Source organism: Oncorhynchus kisutch, unplaced genomic scaffold, assembly GCF_002021735.2.
Source record: "Oncorhynchus kisutch isolate 150728-3 unplaced genomic scaffold, Okis_V2 scaffold788, whole genome shotgun sequence".
In the NCBI taxonomy this organism is placed as follows: domain Eukaryota; kingdom Metazoa; phylum Chordata; class Actinopteri; order Salmoniformes; family Salmonidae; genus Oncorhynchus; species Oncorhynchus kisutch.
The window spans coordinates 101,519-109,465 of record NW_022262733.1 but is presented as its reverse complement, the minus strand read 5'-3'; the positions used below and the strand labels follow the sequence as shown (position 1 = coordinate 109,465).

The window sequence follows — 7,947 nt, the reverse complement described above, 5'->3', positions numbered from 1 at the left end:
AAGCCACCCAGCCCACTAAACCAAGCCACCCAGCCCACCAAACCAAGCCACCCAGCCCACCAAACCAAGCCACCCAGCCCACCAAACCAAGCCACCCAGCCCACCAAACCAAGCCACCCAGCCCACCAAACCAAGCCACCCAGCCCACTAAACCAAGCCACCCAGCCCACCAAACCAAGCCACCCAGCCCACCAAACCAAGCCACCCAGCCCACCAAACCAAGCCACCCAGCCCACTAAACCAAGCCACCCAGCCCACTAAACCAAGCCACCCAGCCCACTAAACCAAGCCACCCAGCCCACCAAACCAAGCCACCCAGCCCACCAAACCAAGCCACCCAGCCCACTAAACCAAGCCACCCAGCCCACTAAACTAAGCCACCCAGCCCACCAAACCAAGCCACCCAGCCCACCAAACCAAGCCACCCAGCCCACTAAACCAAGCCACCCAGCCCACCAAACCAAGCCACCCAGCCCACTAAACCAAGCCACCCAGCCCACCAAACCAAGCCACCCAGCCCACTAAACCAAGCCACCCAGCCCACCAAACCAAGCCACCCAGCCCACTAAACCAAGCCACCCAGCCCACCAAACCAAGCCACCCAGCCCACCAAACCAAGCCACCCAGCCCACCAAACCAAGCCACCCAGCCCACTAAACCAAGCCACCCAGCCCACTAAACCAAGCCACCCAGCCCACTAAACCAAGCCACCCAGCCCACCAAACCAAGCCACCCAGCCCACCAAACCAAGCCACCCAGCCCACTAAACCAAGCCACCCAGCCCACTAAACTAAGCCACCCAGCCCACCAAACCAAGCCACCCAGCCCACCAAACCAAGCCACCCAGCCCACTAAACCAAGCCACCCAGCCCACCAAACCAAGCCACCCAGCCCACTAAACCAAGCCACCCAGCCCACCAAACCAAGCCACCCAGCCCACTAAACCAAGCCACCCAGCCCACCAAACCAAGCCACCCAGCCCACTAAACCAAGCCACCCAGCCCACCAAACCAAGCCTCCCAGCAAGCTACACACCAAGCGTCTCGTCTCTCCCTAGCTGTTCTATCCTGTCCTACAGCTCATATAGAGACAATGTATTATAACTGTACATTACATATATCCTCTAATATATAAATATATATATATATATGTATACCCTGTCAGTAGCTGCCCTCCACTCTACTGTCAGTAGCTGCCCTCCACTCTACTGTCAGTAGCTGCCCTCCACTCTACTGTCAGTAGCTGCCCTCCACTCTACTGTCAGTAGCTGCCCTCCACTCTACTGTCTGAGCCAGTGGTGTAGTGGAGGGTCAACACATGTAGACGCCGGTCACCTTTTCTTTACTATCGGGGGGAAATGAATTGAAATATAGGGATTGAATGTTACCTTTTTCACTGGAATGGTGTGGACTGGGTTACGATTCAGTAGAATTGGGTTCAACTCTGGTTTCAACTGGACTGGGTTACGATTCAGTAGGATTGGGTTCAACTCTGGTTTCAACTGGACTGGGGTTACGATTCAGTAGGATTGGGTTCAACTCTGGTTTCAACTGGACCCGGTTACGATTCAGTAGGATTGGGATCAAATCTGGGTTCAACTGGACCGGGGTGAGATTCAGTAGGATTGGGATCAACTCTGGTTTCAACTGGACTGGGTTACGATTCAGTAGGATTGGGATCAACTCTGGTTTCAACTGGACCGGGGTTACGATTCAGTAGGATTGGGATCAACTCTGGTTTCAACTGGACCGGGGTTATGATTCAGTAGGCTTGGGGTCAACTCTGTTTTCAACTGGACCGGGGTGAGATTCAGTAAGATTGGGATCAACTCTGGGTTCAACTGGACCGGGGTGAGATTCAGTAAGATTGGGATCAACTCTGGTTTCAACTGGACCGGGGTTACGTTTCAGTAGGATTGGGTTCAACTCTGGTTTCAACTGGACCGGGGTTATGATTCAGTAGGCTTGGGGTCAACTCTGGTTTCAACTGGACTGGGTTACGATTCAGTAGGATTGGGATCAACTCTGGTTTCAACTGGACCGGGGTTACGATTCAGTAGGATTGGGATCAACTCTGGTTTCAACTGGACCGGGGTTATGATTCAGTAGGCTTGGGGTCAACTCTGTTTTCAACTGGACCGGGGTGAGATTCAGTAAGATTGGGATCAACTCTGGGTTCAACTGGACCGGGGTGAGATTCAGTAAGATTGGGATCAACTCTGGTTTCAACTGGACCGGGGTTACGTTTCAGTAGGATTGGGTTCAACTCTGGTTTCAACTGGACCGGGGTTATGATTCAGTAGGCTTGGGGTCAACTCTGGTTTCAACTGGACCGGGGTTATGATTCAGTAGGCTTGGGGTCAACCCTGTTTTCAGTTCAGACAATTTGAAATGCTACTTGTCAATAGTCAGAATCTACATAGAAAAATAATTTGTTATTTCAATACAATCATTGAAATCCTGAGTTGAGGTCAGCACTCACATGTTCACACAAATCTTCCATTGACATCAACATATGATCTACACAGAAGTCTACTTTTAAGTGTGCACAGAGATCTCAAGGACTAGGATTCCTCCCAGACTGACTTTGGGTTCACTTTGGGTCCGATTCAGACTTGAGATAAGTAGACTTACAGTAAATCATTTGTTTTTGTTTTACTGAAGTCCACATTTAGTAATAAACTCAAGTCTGAATTGTGACCTTCCTGACCTAATTTTGATCTGAAATGGGGTTTGACCCGAAACCCTGCTGTCTGTCTGTCCCCCTTCAGGGCTGTCTGTCATTCTGCTGCTCACGTAGACAACCAGACAGTCTGGTTTTAATCCAGATGTTTAACATAGCTGACATTAGTTTTGTATGTCTGCCTGTTTGTATTAAGATTAAAAAATATAACATGGTGGAAGTTGCTCTCTCTGTGAGATTCCCCCAATAACACAAATATATTAGTGTGGGTGTAGTGTGTGTCTAGTCAAATGTAGTGCACTATATAGGGAATAGGGTGCTATTTGGGACTCAGCCGAGGTGTAGTTAAGACCGTTTCTAGATAATGTTTTAAAGAGGAGCACTGTGTTGTTTAGGGTTACAGAAGTCCTCTATCTTTCCCAACACTCCCAAAGTTTTCCAGAAGTCCTCTATCTTTCCCAACACTCCCAAAGTTTTCCAGAAATCCCGGTTGGACGATTCCTGGAATGGCGATCGGATAAGCAGGAAATACGGGAATCGTCCAACTAGGATTTGTTAACCTCCTCAAAGTTCCATGGTATTTAACAGAGTTTTTGCAACGCTACTAGGTGTCTAGATAACATCTTTAAACAGGAGGGTGTATTGAGGTAATACTGTAGTGTTGATGGCACCAGTTAACTGACCAGTCTGATTTTAGGAAGAAACAACTCACTCTGGACACAGATCCAGTTACCTGACCAGTCTGATTTTAGGAAGAAACGACTCACTCTGGACACAGATCCAGTTAACTGACCAGTCTGATTTTAGGAAGAAACGACTCACTCTGGACACAGATCCAGTTAACTGACCAGTCTGATTTTAGGAAGAAACGACTCACTCTGGACACAGATCCAGTTAACTAACCAGTCTGATTTTAGAAGAAACAACTCAGTCTGGACACTGATCCTAAATTGAGATGTATTCTCATCAATAGCAGCATTAGAGCCACATTTTTATAGTGCAAAAGCAATGTGCCAAAATGTACGGTTAAACTTGTTATAATCTGGAGGTTGGATTTCATTTAACACTTTTCTTCAATGTGTGTTTATAAAGAGACGTTTGTTATGGCATCGCTCCGTTTACTGAACTCTAGTGAGGCAATCGCCTCTTTTATAACGCGTATTGTTGAAGAAAAGTTTTCAAATTAAATCTCACTGTGAGATTATGAGGTTTACTGTCATTTTGTTTCGCGCTATGAAAATAGGAACCGTTCGTCAGGATCTGGGAACCTTCCCCTGTTGATGAAATGGAACAGAGTGGGTCTCGTCGAAACTGTCTGAATCCCGAACGGCACCCAGTTTATGGTCTGGGAACCTTCCCCTGTTGATGTTGATGAAATGGAAACAGAGTGGGTCTCGTAGAAACTGTCTGAATCCCGAACGGCACCCAGTTCCCGAATTAGTCCACTACTTTTGACCACAAACCTATTTTTTATTTTACCTTTATTTTACTAGGCAAGTCAGTTACAAATTCTTATTTTCAATGATGGCCTGGGAACAGTGGGTTAACTGCCTGTTCAGGGGCAGAACGACAGATTTGTACCTTGTCAGCTCAGGGATTTGAACTTGCAACCTTCCGGTTACTAGTCCAACGCTCTAACCACTAGGCTACCCTGCCGCCCCTGTAGAGCTCTGGTCAACAAGTAATGCGCTTATATAGGGAATAGGGTGCCATTTTGGATTGAGACACTATTGTTCAACTGAAAATATAATTTGATCAGGAGGTGTTTTAAATGTTTTTATTTTTGATTGTGTCCGACAGCCTTTATCCAAAACGGGGATGTGCACGCAGGTCACGTTTGTGTCTTAAAGAGTGTGAGTTTGTCCCAAATGACACCCTACTCCCTATGTAGTGCACTACTACAGTAACCACAGAGGGTTTAGCCAATCAGAGCTCTGGTTAAAAGTAGTGCACTACTACAGTAACCACAGAGGGTTTAGCCAATCAGAGCTCTGGTTAAAAGTAGTGCACTACTACAGTAACCACAGAGGGTTTAGCCAATCAGAGCTCTGGTTAAAAGTAGTGCACTACTACAGTAACCACAGAGGGTTTAGCCAATCAGAGCTCTGGTTAAAAGTAGTGCACTACTACAGTAACCACAGAGGGTTTAGCCAATCAGAGCTCTGGTTAAAAGTAGTGCACTACTACAGTAACCACAGAGGGTTTAGCCAATCAGAGCTCTGGTTAAAAGTAGTGCACTACTACAGTAACCACAGAGGGTTTAGCCAATCAGAGCTCTGGTTAAAAGTTGTGCACTACTACAGTAACCACAGAGGGTTAGCCAATCAGAGCTCTGGTTAAAAGTAGTGCACTATATAGGGAATAGTGCTCCATTTGGGCAGTAGTTCATCTGGTTGTAGGTAGTGTACTATATAGGGAACAGGGCTCCATTTGGGGAGTAGTTCATCTGGTTGTAGGTAGTGTACTATATAGGGAACAGGGCTCCATTTGGGGAGTAGTTCAGCTGGTTGTAGGTAGTGTACTATATAGGGAACAGGGCTCCATTTGGGGAGTAGTTCATCTGGTTGTAGGTAGTGTACTATATAGGGAACAGGGCTCCATTTGGGGAGTAGTTCATCTGGTTGTAGGTAGTGTACTATATAGGGAACAGGGCTCCATTTGGGGAGTAGTTAATCTGGTTGTAGGTAGTGTACTATATAGGGAACAGGGCTCCATTTGGGGAGTAGTTCATCTGGTTGTAGGTAGTGTAAATACAAAATATATAATGTCCTTTTTTTCCCACAGCAGAAGAATGGATGTTTTTTAAAACCTTTTCTATTTAATATATATTTAAAATGTTGTGCTTATTTCTTTCTGTTGATTTGTTGTCTTCTATGTGGACAGGGACAGGAAAGAGACCTTTTCATTTGGTTTGTTAAATACGTCTTTTCACAACGTTGTCTTGCCTCAATAAGTTTTTTTTTCTTCCTTCAATAAGGGACAACCTTTGTATCGGTGAAGCTGATTTGACTAGAACTTCAAATAGATCCTTTTCTCCGTTGTGAATGAGAAACCACTTCTTCAAGTTCACCTGCAGCCTTGATTCCAATGCACCTTTTATACAGAGCAACGTGTAACAGTTCAGATGGGGACGACTGGACATGATGACGCAGAAAACACATTACATGTATCCAGTAGCAAATTAATGTTTTTATTCTGTGTTTAAAGAAATAAATCGATTTTCTATCCTGTTAGAGGTTACCGGGGTCGGAGGTCAATCACTTTTCTATCATGTTAGAGGTTACCGGGGTCGGGGGTCAAAATCACTCCTATCATGTTATAGGTTACCAGGGTCGGGGGTCAAAATCACTCCTATCATGTTATAGGTTACCAGGGTCGGGGGTCAAAATCACTCCTATCATGTTGGAGGTTACCGGGGTCGGGGGTCAAAATCACTTTTCAAATTCCAGTCAAATGAGAATGTTCACTGACATTCCAGTTCCAACTGTCATCAATGCCTTTCAATAAAGAACATTTGGAATTCGGTTTACTTAGTGAATTGAAATGGAGCTCCACCCTGATCGCTATATTACTGTGTATACTGATAGGTGTATTATGTACGCTGGACAACCCTTTTCCCCAACCAATGGTAGAACTGTTGTGGCGCCCTCTGCTGTTTAATGGAAGTAGTGCAGTCTAATGTTCCCCCCTTCATATCTTCACACACCTGGGTCGTGTTCATTAGTAGCACACCTTAGCTGGGGAAAAAAACGCTTTACACAACGGAAAACGAGCGTTTTCTTATTAGCCATGTTCAGGTAGTCTCTCCTCGTTTCAGCCTGTTTGCTTCTGATTCCTAATGAATACGACCCTGTTCTGTGGTGTATTCATTCTGTTTGATTCCTAATGAATCACCTGTTCTGTGGTGTATTCATTCTGTTTGATTCCTAATGAATCACCTGTTCTGTGGTGTATTCATTCTGTTTGATTCCTAATGAATCACCTGTTCTGTGGTGTATTCATTCTGTTTGATTCCTAATGAATCACCTGTTCTGTGGTGTATTCATTCTGTTTGATTCCTAATGAATCACCTGTTCTGTGGTGTATTCATTCTGTTTGATTCCTAATGAATCACCTGTTCTGTGGTGTATTCATTCTGTTTGATTCCTAATGAATCACCTGTTCTGTGGTGTATTCATTCTGTTTGATTCCTAATGAATCACCTGTTCTGTGGTGTATTCATTCTGTTTGATTCCCAATGAATCATCTGTTCTGTGGTGTATTCATTCTGTTTGATTCCTAATGAATCACCTGTTCTGTGGTGTATTCATTCTGTTTGATTCCTAATGAATCACCTGTTCTGTGGTGTAATGAAATCGAGTGTTTCATTCTGGATGGTGCCTAATGAATACGACCGTGTCTAGTTTCCTGCGTCTGGTTTAGTTTGAATACAACCATGTCCTGTTTCCTGTTTCCTGCGTCTGGTTTAGTTTGAATACAACCATTTCCTGGTTTAGTTTGAATACAACCATGTCCTGTTTCCTGTTTCCTGCGTCTGGTTTAGTTTGAATACAACCATGTCCTGTTTCCTGCGTCTGGTTTAGTTTGAATACAACCATTTCCTGGTTTAGTTTGAATACAACCATTTCCTGTTTCCTGCGTCTGGTTTAGTTTGTGATTTCCTACATCCAGTTCCAGGGCTGTTCCTTACTTGTGTTGATTTCAGAACGTCTTCACAGCTCCTGTTCCTCTGGTTTATAATCATCACATGTTATCATCAGACATACATTCTCTCTCACACACACACACACACACACACACACACACATACACACACACACACACACACACACACATACACACACACACACACACATACACACACACACACACACACACACACATACACACACACACACACACATACACACACACACACACACACACACACACACACACACATACACACACACATACACACACACACACACACACATACACACACACACACACACACACACACACACACACACACACACACACACACACACACACACGCCCCAATGTTAAACGTTTGTACCAACAGCTCAGATGAAAATAAATGAATTTACAATGTCATGCTGTGGGGTCCCTTGATTGAGTGTTTTGTTTGTTAGGACATGTTAGTGTTTTGTTTGTTGGGACACGTTAGTGTTTGTTGGGACAAGTTAGTGTTTGTTGGGACACGTTAGTGTTTTGTTTGTTAGGACATGTTAGTGTTTTGTTTGTTGGGACACGTTAGTGTTT

At 44.8% G+C, this 7,947-nt stretch overlaps 1 long non-coding RNA gene across 1 annotated transcript; it reads left to right on the top strand.

Annotated features, from left to right (window-relative positions):
• Nucleotides 1-721: 721 nt before the first annotated feature.
• LOC116362116 (uncharacterized) lies at nt 722-6,207 on the top strand. The gene is made up of 2 exons (XR_004207690.1): nt 722-6,047; nt 6,091-6,207. It is a non-coding gene; the product is annotated as an uncharacterized LOC116362116 (long non-coding RNA).
• Nucleotides 6,208-7,947: the final 1,740 nt, after the last annotated feature.